The sequence below is a fragment of the Chiloscyllium plagiosum genome, chromosome 21 (assembly GCF_004010195.1).
Source record: "Chiloscyllium plagiosum isolate BGI_BamShark_2017 chromosome 21, ASM401019v2, whole genome shotgun sequence".
Classification (NCBI taxonomy): Eukaryota; Metazoa; Chordata; class Chondrichthyes; order Orectolobiformes; family Hemiscylliidae; genus Chiloscyllium; species Chiloscyllium plagiosum.
In genome coordinates, this window is record NC_057730.1 from 55,961,428 (window position 1) to 55,976,621 (window position 15,194).

Below are 15,194 nucleotides of genomic sequence, written 5' to 3' on the forward strand. Positions count from 1 at the left end.
TCCTCCTCCCCGACCTATCACCTTCATCCCCTCCCCCACTCACCTTTTGTACTCTATGCTACTTGCTACTTTCTCCCCACCCCTACCCACCCCTAGCTTATCTCTCCACCCTTCAGGCTCTCTGCCTGTATTCCTGATGAAGGGCTTTTGCCCAAAACGTCAATTTTACTGCTCCTCAGATGCTGCCTGAACTGCTGTGCTCTTCCAGCACCACTAATCCAGAGAGAATTCGAACAGATTTGTCAGGTGTGACCTCCCCTTGACAAACCGTGCTGACTCAGCCTATTTTCCCCTGCACTTCTAAGTACTCCACAATCTCATGCTTAATAATGGACTCTAAAATCTTACCAATGGCCGAGGTCAGGCTAACTGGCCTATGGTTTCCTGTGTCCTCCTCCCTCCCTTCTTAAACAGAGCTGTTACATTTGCCATTTTCCAGTCCTCTGGACCCTCCCTGACTCCAGTGATCCCTGAAAGACCACCACCAATGCCTCTACAATCTCCTCAGCTACCTCCTTCAGAACTCTGGGCTGTGGTCCATCTGGGTGATTAATCCACCTTCAGACCTTTCAGCTTCCTCAGCACCTTCTCCTTACTGATGGCCACTACACTCACCGCTGCCCCGACTCTCTTGAAGTTCTGAAATGCTGCTGTTGTCTTTAAACTGTGAAAACTGAGGCAAAGTTCTTATTCAGTTCCTCCCCCATTTGTTTATTCCCCATTACTATTTCCCCAGCCTTGTTTTCCTGTGGTTCAATGCCTATTCTTGCCTCCCTCCCAGATATCCAAAACACTCCTGCAATCTTTTTTTACATTACTAGCTATCATATTGTCATATTTCACCTCCTCCCCCTAATTGCTTATTTTAGTTATCCTCTGCTGGTTTTGAAAGGCTACCCAATCCTCTGGCTTCCCACTAATCTTCAACACATTGTATGCTTTTCCTTTTGATTTTATGCTGCCCTTGACTTCCCTTGTCAGCTATCGTTGCCTTGTAGTATGTTTCTTCTTCCTTGGGACCCTGGAACTTTTGCAAATTTTTGCGAAAAATATCATCTGATTCACTAATGTCCTTCAGGGAGGGACATCTGCCAACCTTAACCAGTCTGGCCTACATGTGACTCCAGACCCTCAGCAATGTGGTTGACTCTTAAGAGCCCTCTGGACAATTAGGGATTGGCAATAAATGCTGCTCTAACCATGTTCCATGAAAGAATGAAAAAAATATCCTGGGACCATGGATAGGGATCTGCAATTTGGTAACACCAGCTCACATAGAGTCAAAGAGTCGTAGAGATGTACAGCATAGAAGCAGACCATTCAGCCCAACTCATCCATGCCGACCAGATATCCTAACCTTATCTGGTCCCATTTGCCAGCCCCTGGCCCATATTCCTCTCAACCCTCCCTATTCATATACCCATCCAGATGCCTTTTAAATGCTGTAATTTTACCAGCCTCCATCACATCCTCTGGCAGCTCATTCCATAGACACATCACTCTCTGTGTGAAAAAGTTGCCCCTTAGGTCTCTTTTATATCTTTCCCCTCTCACCCTAAACCTATGCCCCTAGTTCTGGACTCCCCCACCTCAGGGTAAAGACTTTATCTATTTACCCTATCCATGCCCCTCATAATTTTATAAACCTCTATAAGGTCACCCCTCAGCCTCCACACTCCTGTTAAATGCAACAGCTCTCTGAGGACAGTGTTTTTGAAATAGATATTGAAGTGAAATGTGAGTTTGTTACCAGAAGTTCAATTATAATCATTTCAGAGCTGTTAAAGCCAATCTGCCTCACTGGGTTGTAATATTACCTGATAGTTTTGCCGCAGCTAAAAGCTGATTAGATTATCATATTGGCCTCTGGGCAGGATTTAACAAATCCAAACCCTCTCATCGATACTTGGGCTGGATGCTGAACGTTTTATTCCAGAGAGGAAAAGTTGGAGAGTTGTCATGTAAATTCTAACTTTTAAAATTCTGTTTTGAACTGCATCTGCTGCTGTGCTTTTCCAGCACCACTCTAATCTAGACTCTGGTTTCCAGCATCTGCAGTCATAGTTTTTACCTGCTTTTGTACCAAAGGCAATCCCAGCTATTAGTGAGAAAATATCATTTCAACAGCGAATTAAACCATTCAAAAATCAATTTAAGATGTTAATTTTATTCTTTCATTGTAAATTAGCCTCTTGATCTTTCACTAACGTGCGATTTCAATCAAGACATAAACATTTTATCAGATTGATGTCTCTTGGCTCTCCATGTTCTACCAATACCTGAACCACAAACTCTCAGAATTACCCCATTATTATGCTGAAGAAGGAGACTGTTCAGCCCATCAAGCCTCTCCTGGCTCTACAAGCATTGTGACTTGCTGCCAGAAAGTGGCACTCAGTCACACCTCAATAAAAGCCCCAAAATAAAAGCCAAATACTGCAGGTGCTGAAAATCTGAAACAAATACAGAGAATGCTGGAGAAACTGAACAGGTTTAACAGCATCTGTGACAGATTCAACTGCGACCCATTCCCAATAATTGGTGCGTTAGTTAATGTGAATTTTTAAAAATTCCTTACAGTGTGGAAACAGGCCCTTTGGCCCAACAAGTCCACGCTGACCCTCCGAAGAGTAACCCACCCAGACTCATTCCCCCTATATACCCCTGACTAATGCACCTAACACTACGGGCAATTTAGCATGGCCAGTTCACTGACCTGCACATCTTTGGACTGTGGGAGGAAACCGGAGCACCCGGAGGAAACCCACGCAGACACGGGGAGAATGTGCAAACTCCACACAGTCAGTCACCCGAGGCTGGAATCAAACCCAGGTCCCTGGCGCTGTGAGGCAGCAGTGCTAACCAGCATGCTGCCTTTCTTTGTTATAGCATGAAAATAAAGTTGCAACAATCAGAAATGACTGGATCACATACAGAGCTATACAAAAGCAAATATTTCAGATACTGGAGGTCTGAGGTAAGTGCAGAGATTGCTGGGGAAACACAGCAGGTCAGGCAGCAACTGTCAGGAGAGAAACAGTCAACATTGTGAGTCCAGTATGACTCATCTTTGAAACTCAGCTGAACTGGTATTAATGAAGGGTCACTGGATCCAAAACGCTAACTCTGTTTCTCCCCATAGATGCTGCCAGACCTGCTGGGTTTCTCCATTACTTTCTGGTTTTTATTTCACACGCCATGTAGGCTTGCACACATCTTTATTTATTATTGGCTGTCCCATATTTTTATTGTTCTGTATCTTTGACAACGTCTATTAAACATATGACAACCCTCGCAGAATGCTTTGTACTTGTCCGTGGATGTGGCCTTCACTTCCTGCTCAAGCATTTCCTACCCATCCCTAACTGCACTCAAAAAGGTGGTAGTGAGCTGCCTTCTTGAACGGCTGCAGTCCTTGGGGTAGTGCCATTAAGGAGGGATTTGCAGGATTGTGGTCCAGTGACAGTAAAGGAACAGCAATACAATTGCAAATCATGGTGTCATTGGCTGAGAAGGGAACTTGCAGGTGGTAGCGTCCTCATGTTTATGCTTTTGCAAAAGTGAGCTTAAACGTTCTTCGCTCTAAATAATCTCTTTAGGTTTCTAACCAAACAGTTCTGGTCTGGAATTTTCAAATTAAGACCACTGAGAGAGCCTATTTCTTAACTGTTCTCAACTAACTTATTTCCTTAGGAGAAATTGTTCTTACATTTAATCTTAGTTGGGTCCTGTACAAACTGGAGATCTGGAATGCATTCACACAACTGAACACAATAAGCTTACGTGAAATCAGATCTCCAACTTAAGTAGCCAAGGAACTATGATGGAGGCAAGGTAATTGATGAAGCAACTGAAGATCTTTGGACTCGACATTATCCTGAGGAACTCCTGCAGAGATGTCCTGAAGCTGACATGACTGACCTCCAACCACCACAACCATCTTCATTTGTGCCCAGTATAACTCCAAACAGCGGAGAGTTTGCCCCCTGATACCCATTGATTCCAATTTTGCCAGGGCTCCTTGATGCCACACTTGGTTAAATGAGGTTTTGATGTCAATGGCTGTTACTCTCCTCTTTAAACTCTGGAGTTCATCTCCACATCCATTACTTTGACAAAAGTAGTTCAGATATGGATTCAGGACATTGTACAGTGGAGTTTAACAAATGGATCATTACTGTCCTACTATCAAAGAAACCGCTGCAACACAAAGTTGGCAATATGTTGTCTTGGCTTGTCAGGAAAAATATTTTTATTTTAATAAACAGTAGCTAATGTTTGATGACAACCCAATACCTCAGGTGAGAAATGAACTGCTTTGCCCGATGGCTTATTCATTCAGACTGTGTCTTCAGGAAGAGTGAGTGAATTCAAATTATGTTTCAAAGGAATGTCAAAAGAGCTAAGATTTTAGGATCAGAGGGAAGTTTGTTACTGCGACTGTGAAGGGAGGAATTGTTTCTTTTGGAACAATTTTGCGATTGTATAGTTTTAGAGTGAGAGGGGAAAGATTTAAAGTGACCTAAGGAGTGACTTTTTCACGCAGAGAGGGGTCTGTGTATGGAATGAGCTGCCAGAGGAAGTGGTGGAGGCTGGTACAATTACAACATTTAAACGGCATCTGGATGGGTATATGAATAGGAAGGATTTAAAGGGATATGGGCCAAGTGCTGGCAAATGGGACTAGATTAATTTGGGATATCTGGGCAGCATGAACGAGTTAGGACTGTGAAGGGTCTGTTTCTGTTCTGTACAACCTGAAGATTCTATGGCGCTATGACCTCGATCATAAATGAAACGTTTGTCTCTCTCTCTCTCTCTCTCTAAGCTGTTGACCTCGTGTTATTCTTTGTTCTGTGAGATGCTTTGTTTGGAATGTTTGAAAGGTGCGGTATGAATTTAGGTTGATGTTGTTGTCAAAACCTGTGAAACTGTAGCTCAGTGTGAGCTGGCATCTTTCAGTGAGCGTGGAAAACTTGGTTCTGAGGAAGATTCCAATTGGACTCAAAATGTTAACTTTGTTTCTCTCTCCTTAGATGCTGCCAGACCTGCTGAGTTTCTCCAGCAATCTCTCTGCGTTTATTATTGAAGAACTGGGGGACGGGAAATTAAGCCAAAATGAAAACGACTCAAATAATACTTCTTCAAACAACAACAATCAGAAATTCCGGGAAAATCTCATCAGGTCTGGCAGCATCTGTGGAGAAAAAAAACAGAGTCAATATTTCAGGTCGGGTGACCCTTCTTCAGATATAAATCACATTTATATAGCACCTTTTATGTATTGAAACATTCCAAGATCCTTCACAGGAGCATTATTAATCGTGGTGTGAGAATGAGCCACAAAAGGAGTTATCTGGTTGGATTGTCAAGGAGGTAGAATTGCAGGCTGCCTTCAAAAAGGCAGGAAAGTGAAATTCCGATTGGGGAAGGTGGAGGGAGGGAGCCCAGGCAACAGTTGCTTCTGTAATTAAAATCGGGTTCTCCTCGGTCAGAATCAGAGGATATCTCAGAGGCTTGTTGGGTTGGAGGTGATTACAGAGAGAGGGAGGGATGAGGCCCAGGACGGTTGGAGGTGATTACAGAGAGAGGGAGGGGTGAGGCCCAGGAGGGTTGGAGGTGATTACAGAGAGAGGGAGGGGTGAGGCCCAGGAGGGTTGGAGGTGATTACAGAGAGAGGGAGGGGTGAGGCCCAGGGAGGTGATTACAGAGAGAGGGAGGGGTGAGGCCCAGGACGGATTTGTAAAAACGATGAGGGTGTTGCTAGTCCAGGTCCCAATGTGGATCAGTGAATGCAAGAACAATGGCAGATTGGAGTTTGCTGCAAGTTAAGATGAGGGTGGTAGAGGTTTGGGTAAAAGGGAGAATCTGAGAGGTCAGCCATGTGTCCATTTGAAATAGGCAAGTTTCGGGATGACAGAGCCAAGGGTGAATGAAAGCTTCAGTTATTGATGGGAAATTGGCTGGAGAGAGAATTAAAATCCAACACGTTAATCGGTATTTTTAGACAAGGACTACTTGGAAAATAGACTTTTAGTAGTTTATTAACATCATCCTTGTTTTAGTAGTGTGCATTTCTGTACCTTGCAAACTGTGTTTTTAAGCACGGACTAACATTTGAAATGCAGCAGCTTCAGGAATGGGATTTAAAGAATTAAACATTTTCCCAGATGTCAGATTTCCCACAAGCTAACAAACTGAAGCACCAAAAACTCACAGCCCTCTGAGAGAAGGAATTCCTCCACATCTCCACCTGAAATGGGAACCTGTTTATTTTAAATATTGCTCCCAAGTTCTAGAATAAGACCATAAGACATAGGAGCAGAAATTAGGACATTCAGCCCATCAATTCTGCTCCGCCATTCAATCACGGCTGATAAGTTTCTCAAATCCATTCTCCCTCTTTCTCCCCGTAACCTTTGATCCACTCAAGAACCTATCTAACTCAGTTTTAAACATTCTCAATGACCTGGCCTCCACAGCCCTGTGTGGCAATGAATTCCATAGATTCCCTTCTCTCTGGCTGAAGAAGTCTCTCCTCATCTCTATTCTAAAAGGCCTTCCCTTTACTCAAAGGCTGTGCCCCCGGGTCCTAGTCTCTCCGACTAATGGGAACATCTTCCAAACATCCACTCTGTCCAGGCCATTTAGTATTCTGTATATTTCAATTAGATCGCCCCTCACCATTCTAAACCGCATCGAGTAATGACCCAGAGTTCTCAAATGTTCCTCGTATATTAAGTTTTTCATTCCTAAGACCATTCTTGTGAACCTCCTCGGAACACGCTCCAGGGCCAATACATCCTTCCCGAGGTCTGGGACCCAGAACTGTGCACAATACAGTAGCCCGACCAGAGTCTATAAAAAGCCTCAGAAGTATATCCCTGCTTAAGTATTCAAGTCCTCTCAAAATAAGTGCATTTGCCTTCCTAACTACTGACTCAACCTATAAGTTTACCTTGAGAGAATCCTGGAATAGAACTCCCAAGTCTCTTTATAACTGGGAGCAAGACAATTATGATGAGATTAGGCAAGATTTAGAATGCATAGGATGGTCACACCTGTGGAGCTCATTCAATGAACAGCTACTGCGGGTCCTTGATAAGTATATACCTGTCAGGCAGGGAGATAGTTGTTGAGAGAGGGAGCCATGGTTTACTAAAGAAGTTGAAACTCTTGTCAAGAGGAAGAAGAAGGCTTATGTGAGGATGAGGCATGAAGACTCAGTTAGGGGGCTTGACGGTTATAAGTTAGCCAGAAAAGATCTAAAGAGAGGGCTAAGAACAGCCATGAGGGAACATGAGAAGTTGTTGGTGGATAGGATCAAGGAAAACCCTAAGGCCTTCTATAGGTACATGAGGAACAAAATAATGACTAGAGTAAGATTAGAGCCAATCAAAGACAGTAGTGGGAAGTTGTGTGTGGAATCTGAGGACATAGAAGAAGCACATAATGAATACTTTTTGTCAGTATTCACATTGGGAAAGGGGCAATGCCAGTGAGAATACGGAGATACAGGCTACAAGATTAGATGGGATTGAGGTTGACAAAGAGAAGGTTTTAGCAATTTTGGAAGGTCTGAAAACAGATAAGACACCTGGGCCAGATGGGATTTATCCTTGGATTCTCTGGGAAGCTAGGGAGGAGATTGTAGAGCCTTTGGCTTTGATCTTTATGACATCATTGTCGACAGAAGTAATGCCAGAAAACTGGAGGATAGCAAATGTTCCCTTGTTCACGGAGGGGAATCGGACCAACCCTAGTAACTATAGGCCAGTGAGCCTTACTTCGGTTGTGGGTAAGGTGTTGGAAAAGGTTATAGAGAGAGGATTGATAATCATCTGGAAAGGAATAAGTTGATTAGGGATAGTCAACACGGTTTTGTGAAGGGTAGGTCGTGCCTCAAAAACCTTATTGAGTTCTTTGAGAAGGTGACAAAACAGGTGGATGAAGGTAAAGTGGTTGATGTGGTGTATATGGATTTCAGTAAGGTGTTTGATAAGATTCCACACGGTGGACTATTGCACAAAACACGGAGTTTCAGGATTGAGGGTGATTTAGCGATTTGGATCAGAAATTGGCTAGCTGAAAGAAGACAGAGGGTGGTGGCTAATGGGAAATGTTCATCCTGGAGCTCAGTTACCAGTGGTGTGCCTCAAGAATCTGCTTTGGGTCCACTGCTGTTTGTCATTTTTATAAATGATCTGGATGTGGGCATAGAAGGATGGGTTAGTACATTTGTGGATGACACTAAGGTAGGCAGAGTTGTGGATAGTGCCAAAGGATGTTGTGAGTTACAGAGGGACATAGATAAGATGCAGAGCTGGGCTGAGAGGTGGCAAATGGAGTTTAATGCAGAAAAGTGTGAGGTAGTTCACTTCGGAAGAAGTAACAGAAATACGGAGTACTAGGCTAATGGTAAAATTATTGGCAGCATAGGTGAACAGAGAAATCTCTGCGTCCAGGTGCACAAATCCCTGAAAATTGCCACCCAGGTTGATAGGTTTCTTAAAAAGGCATACGGTGTGTTGGCATTTATTGGTAGGGGATTGAGTTTCGGAGCCACGAGGTCATGCTTCAGCTGTACAAGACACTGGTAAGACCGCACCTGGAGTATTGCGTACAGTTCTGGTCACGGTATTATCGGAAGGACGTGGAAGCTTTGGAAAGGGTTCAGAGGAGACTTACTCGGATGTTGCCTGTAATGGAAGGAAGGTCTTACGGGGAAAGGCTGATGGAATGGAGGTTGTTTTCATTGGAGAGAAGAAGGTTGAGAGGTGACTTAATTGACATGTATAAGATAATCAGAGGGTTAGATAGGGTGGACAGTAAGAGCCTTTTTCCTCGGATGGTGAAGGCGAAAATGAAGGGTCATAGCTTTATATTAAGGGGTGATAGATTTAGGACAGATGTCAGGGATAGTTTTTTTACTCAGAGTAGTAGGGACATGGAATGGCCTGCCTACAACAGTGGTAGACTTGCCAATGTTAAGGGCATTTAAATGGATGCTGGACGTACATACGGATAATAATGGAATGGTGTAGGTTAGATGGGCATCAGATTAATTTCACAGGTCAGCACAACATTGAGGGCTGAAGGGCTGGTACAGCACTGTAACGTCCTATGTTCTTTGCACTTCAGACTTCTATATCGTCTCCTCATTTAGAAAATAATCCATGTTTTTATTCTTTCCCACGTTGTACTCCATCTGTCACTTATTTGTCCATTCTCTTAACCCGTCCAAATCCTTCTGCAGCCTCCCCGCCTGCTCAATGCTACCTGTCCCTCTACCTATCTTTGTATAGTCTGCAAACTTAGCCAGAATGTAATCAGTTCCTTCATCCAGATCATTAATTATGAAGTGAAAAGTTGTGGTCCCAACACTGAGCGTTGCGGAACACCACTTGCCACCAGCTGCCATCCTGAGGAGGACCCTTTTATCCTCACTCTCTGCTTCCTGCCAGACAGCCAGGCTTCTATCCACGTTAATACTTGCCTCTAAAACCATGGGCCTTTCTCTTACTCAGCAGCCTCCTATGTGGCACCTTGTCAAAGGCCTTCTTGAAGTCCGGGTAGACAGCATCCATTGATTCTCCTTGGTCTAACCTGCTTGTTAACTTCCTCAAAGAATTCAAGCAGATTTGTCAGGCATGAAGTCCCCTTGATGAAACCACATTGACTTTGCCATGTTTTATCATACACTTCCAAGTATTCAGAAATCTCATTCTTCACAATGGATTCCAATATCTTAAGCCTGACTGAGAGGTTAGGCTAATCACTGAGTAATTTTCCAGTCCTCTGGGACCCTCCCTCATACAAGCAATTCCTTAAAGATCACCACTAACACCTCCACTATCTCTGCAGCTACCTCCTTTAGAACTCTGGGATGTAGTCCATCTGGTTCAGGTGATTTATCCACCTTCAGGCCGTTCAGTTTTTCTAGAATCTTCTCCTTGATGATGGCCACCATACTCAGCTCTGCCATTTCACTCTCTTGAATTTTTGGAATCTCCCAAGAGTGGACACCCCTACCTATCATGGAGCCTCTCCCCCCATTTCAGGTCCTTACATCTTTCAATAAGATGACCTCACATTTCTCTAAATTCCAAACAGCATTGGCCCAACCTGTTCAACGTTTCCTGTTGAGAAAGTACCCTTATCCCAAAAAAAACTAAAAGTACTGCAGGTGCTGGAAATCTGAAGCAAAAAGTAAGATTGTTGGAGAATATGATAGCATCTTATATTTAGATTTTATTGTCCCATGTACTCAAGTACAGAAGGACAGGAGTACAATGAAAACTGTATAATATCACCACACATAGCGTCATCTTAATTACCAAGGTTCCTCGGCACAAAAAGTTTTGATACAAAGTAATAAGGGAAACGGAGTTTAAAAAGGTAAGCAGTACTTTATAGAAAAAGGAGAAAAATAAAGATGTAAGGTGATAATTAAAGTCTGTAAAGAAGGGAACAGAGTTAATGTTTCGAGACCAATATGACTCTACTTCAGATTCAGACAGCTGGGGTTTCCTGTTTTATTGTTTCCATCCCATGTATCAAACGAGTGAACATTCTCTAAGTTGCTTCCAACTTAGCACAGGGGTGGCACAGTAGCTCAGTGGTTAGCACTGCTGTCTCACAGCGCCAGGGACCCAGGTCTGATTCCAGCCTCGGGCAACTGTCTGTGTGGAGTTTGCACATTCTCCTTGAGTCTGCATAGGCTTCCTCCAGGTAGTCCAGTTTCCTCCCACAGTCCAACGATGTGCAGGTTAGGGTGGATTGGCCATGCTAAATTGCCCATAGTGTCCAGGGATGTCCAAGCTAAATGGGTTAGTCATGCGAAATGTGGAATTACAGGGTTAGGGGCTGGCTAGAATGGTTTGTATGGGCTGCTTCCACACTGAAGGGATTCTATGCGGATATATTCTTCCTTGGATATGGAGATACCATAGGTTAGATGGTGTCACTCCAATGCCTGGTACAGACATAGCAAAATATTTCTCCTTTTTCTTCCACAGTAAAGGCCAACATTCCTTTTGAGTTGTTGTACCTGGAAACTAACTTCTGTGACTCATACACAACAACAAGATCCCTTCCCCACCATTCAAATAACATTCTGACCCCTCTCTTCTCTTTGATAATACTTGGCTTTTCTGGTCTTCCTGCCCAAGTGCACAATTTCATTTTCTCACATTGTGCCCCCTCTGCCACATATTTAACCAGTCCACTTAAACTATCTACATGCTTTTGCAGACACTGTACCCTCCTCATGACTCTATTTCCTATTTATTTGTGTAATATCAGCAAATGCAGCTGCAATATTGTCTGTTCCTTCATACAAGTCAGAATGTAAACTTTAAAGAGTTAGACTTCTGGGACCGACCCCCGCAGCTCTCTATTAGATACTATTTGATGGCCAGTCAAAGCCAGATTTGGCTCAACTCTCTGATCTCTGTTAGCTAACCATTTTTCCACCCTTTACATTAAATTCCATGAACTTCCATCTTGTGCAGTAACCTTTTTATGTGGCATCTTATTGAGTGCCTCTTGGCAAAAGGACCAAGTTAGAAGCAGTAGTCTACACAGCCATTCTATTCCATCGACATCACAGCACCGCCTCACCCAAACTAACACCTGGAACTGAACATCTCCGTCTCTAAGATATCAGTATTTCTATTAAGTTTTAAAAGCAACACAAGTTCCAGAAGTATCTATCCAACCTTGACCTCCCATTATTGACCTTGCTGGATTATTAAACAAAAAAATCCATTAATGGTGCTCAATACTCATTCACTCTAAAGAGTGAATGAGTATTGAGCACCTCAATTCCTGAAGAAGGGCCTGTGCCCGAAACGTCGAATCTCCTGTTCCCTGGATGCTGCCTGACCTGCTGTGCTGTTCCAGCAATAAAGTTTCAACCTCATTCACTCTAAAGCCAGGCCTCAAAGGCTGTTTTAAAATAAATCACCATGGCTACAGAAATACTCATCATTTAACTATTAACTTCAGACTGAAAGAAAACCTACTGGTTACTAGCATGAAAACCAGAAGCTTAGATATAGAAAAATCATACAGTTAAAATTGGTAAGGCCTCTTCTGGAGTACTGTCTCCAGTTCCGGTCTCCCTGTTACAGGAAGAATGTTAATAGGTTGGAGAGGGTTCAGAAGAGACGTACCAGGATTTTACTGGGTATGGAAGGTTTGAGTTATGGAAAAAGGCTGGATAGGTTCGGACTTTTTTCAGTGGAATGTAGGAGGTTGAGAGTTTATAAAATAATAAGAGACATAGATAGGGTTAATGGTAGGATGGGAGATTTCAAAATTCCGGGGCATGTTTTTAAAGTGCGAGGAGAGTGGTGTAAAAAAAAGGCGTGAGGGGCAATTATTTTACCAATGAGTTCCCGAGGAATTGGTGGATATGGGCACGATCACAACATTTAAAAGACATTTGGATAAATACATGAATGAGAAATGATTTGGAGGTGCCCGTGATGGAGTGGGGTGGACCAAGTTAAAAATCACACAACACCAGGTTATAGTCCAGCAGGTTTATTTGGAAGCACTAGCTTTCAGAGCACTGCTCCCTCACCACCTGATGAAGGAGCAGGACTCCAAAAGCTAGTGCTTCCAAATAAATCTGTTGAACTATAACTTGGTGTTGTGTGAGTTTTAGCATGAACAGGAAAGGTTTGGAGGGAAATGGACCAAGTACAGACAAATGGTATTCATTTAGTTTGGGGATTATGGTCGGCATGGACTAGTTGAACCGAAGGGTGTGTTTCCATGTTGTATGACAATGACCCTATGACAATATGCAAAACCCCTGGTTCACAATGCCCATAACAGTGTCAAATAAAAATGGTCAAGAGATGAGACTGAAGATTCCACAACAATGTCAGAAATTGTCTTTGTGAGTGACAGTTCATGTTGCGTTGGAAGTTAATGGGGCATATACACCAGTGACCATCCGACACGTACACTGTTTCGTCAGACACAAGCAGCATGTGTTCTTCGTTTGAAACTAAAGAAGCATGAAAAGTCAGAAAGAGACATGCAATGCCCGACTATTACTCGGGAAAGCTTTGCCCATTTGCCAGATTGCTCTATTCCTCTTTTGGAGGACCAATAAAATGCTGTACAGTTCCTGTATTTACACCCAAAGGATTTATAAAGGGCTAGTTCCACTGGGGCATCGAGGTCTCCTGTTTCCTATTATACTGAACTCATAATATGATGTTCTTATCAATGTAAAATTATCTAAATCCCTTTACTTTGACAAGTGAGGGGTGTGCTCATCTGAAGGAAAAGATAACTAACTATATTGGTTTGCTACTTTGATTATAAAGTACTTACCCTTTGTAGTGTTCTAGGTGGTTAGATTTTAATTATCTTCTGTATTTCCAAAATGATCTATCAGTCAGGCTAGATGACATCCATTAAAAAATAAATTGTTACCACAAAGGTTAATTTTGTGTTCGTGAAGGTGAGAAACCAGGCTGCTCAGTGATGGAACATCGTTCTAACTTTTGTATTTAATGTACAAACCTTTCCACATGACCCCAGTGAGTGGTTTCACCTGAACCTCTTCCATCCTCTCACTGAATTAGTGTAATGTTTACCCCCCCACTCAAGTCTGCACTGTTCATGCTGAGGGCAGTGGTCAATTCAATCACAGTTGATATTGAGTTATGAGCACTTTAATTCTGTATTGGGAAACAGTCAGGATTCTCCCAAGTTGAATTCACATTGGATACACACTTTGCCAATGAGACTGTAATGCTATTGCTGGGAGCTGTGTTGATATCAGTGAGTGAACAACGGGAGTGAAATTGATTTGGTGTGCAACAATGAGGCTGATGTGTGGGGGAGGTGAAATCAACTTCTGCAGCAGGACCAAATGGAAACAAATTAATGACCCATATTATACCTTGTTCAATTTCCTTTCTCACTGAAATCACTAGGTAAGAAAATTTAACAAAGGTGCAATATGAGCTACCAATTCACCTCCACCATTTTATGCTGACATTGAATATCAATTTTACCACCAATGTACGTTGATAAGGCACCCAGAATATCCAAAAATATCTTCATTCTACAGACAAAAAGGAAACCATCCTTTGTTTTGGAGGTTGAGGGTGTAACTAACTAGGCCAGCATTTATTGCCCATCCCTATTTGCCCAGGGGGCAGTTAAGAGGCAATCACATTGCTGTGGGTCTGGAGTCACATGTAAACCAGACCAGGTAACATTATGCCCGAAACATCGATTCTCCTGCTCCTTTGATGCTGCCTGACCTGCTGCGCTTTTCCAGCAACACATTTTTCAGCTCTGAGGGAAAATGTAGACTACAATAATCTACAAAGAAAGCAAGCCTTATGAACGGTTGTTAGTAATTCTTTGGAAAATCCCCTGAACTTTGACAATACCAGGCCATTACTGAGCAGTGATTTTTCTGGATCAATCCCAGTGGATTATCTGAGTCTAGATTGAAAAACTGAATGTGTCCTTTCATAGGGATCCAATCAGATCCACTCAATATCCACTTCCCTTGGAAAATCCAATGATGGAACTTTTGTAGTTATTAATTGCAAACAGTCCCAGTGATGTGCCAGACCCTAACACTGGAATACCACAGATCTACCAAAATCCTCTTCTTACCTTCTATTTCCCAATAGAATACATTTCTTGTGTGTTCAAAGTAAACCCACAGAGCTCACTCACTTTGTAAACAAAAAAACTTTGAGATGAAGAAAACGAATCAGAGAGTGCTTTTGACATTAGAATATTCTAATGTGAAATAGTAACATTATCATCTCGGAAGGGAATCAGGGCCTTAGTCATTGGATGAGAAAATGAAATGAGGTTTTCATCTTGGAAGTGTGAAAAATCACAAACATTTTAATGACCCTTCACATAATTTTAATTGCAATCGTGTTTTGGAGGTAGAACTTTGCTGATTTCTACAAAACACATTATTTTGCTGTAAAAGATTATTTTCAGGATAACTGAGAAGCCAATATTCTAGAAAAGCTCAGCAGGTCTGGCAGTGTCAGTGGAGAGAAATCAGAGTTAACGTTTCGGGTCCAGTGACCCTTCCTCAGAATAGTTCTGAGCTTCTCCAGCAGGTTCTGTCCTTGTTTCTGATTTACAAAATCTGCAGTTTTTTTTGATTTTTATTCTATATCATGTCACAT

At 42.6% G+C, this 15,194-nt stretch overlaps 1 long non-coding RNA gene across 1 annotated transcript in view; it reads right to left on the reverse strand.

Annotated features, from left to right (window-relative positions):
• Positions 1 to 4,709: 4,709 nt before the first annotated feature.
• Positions 4,710 to 15,194, reverse strand: part of LOC122560409 — a 41,898-nt gene continuing 31,413 nt past the window's right edge. The window contains exon 4 of the long non-coding RNA XR_006314737.1: positions 4,710 to 5,197. This is a non-coding gene — a long non-coding RNA (uncharacterized LOC122560409). The remainder of the gene's footprint in view (positions 5,198 to 15,194) is intronic.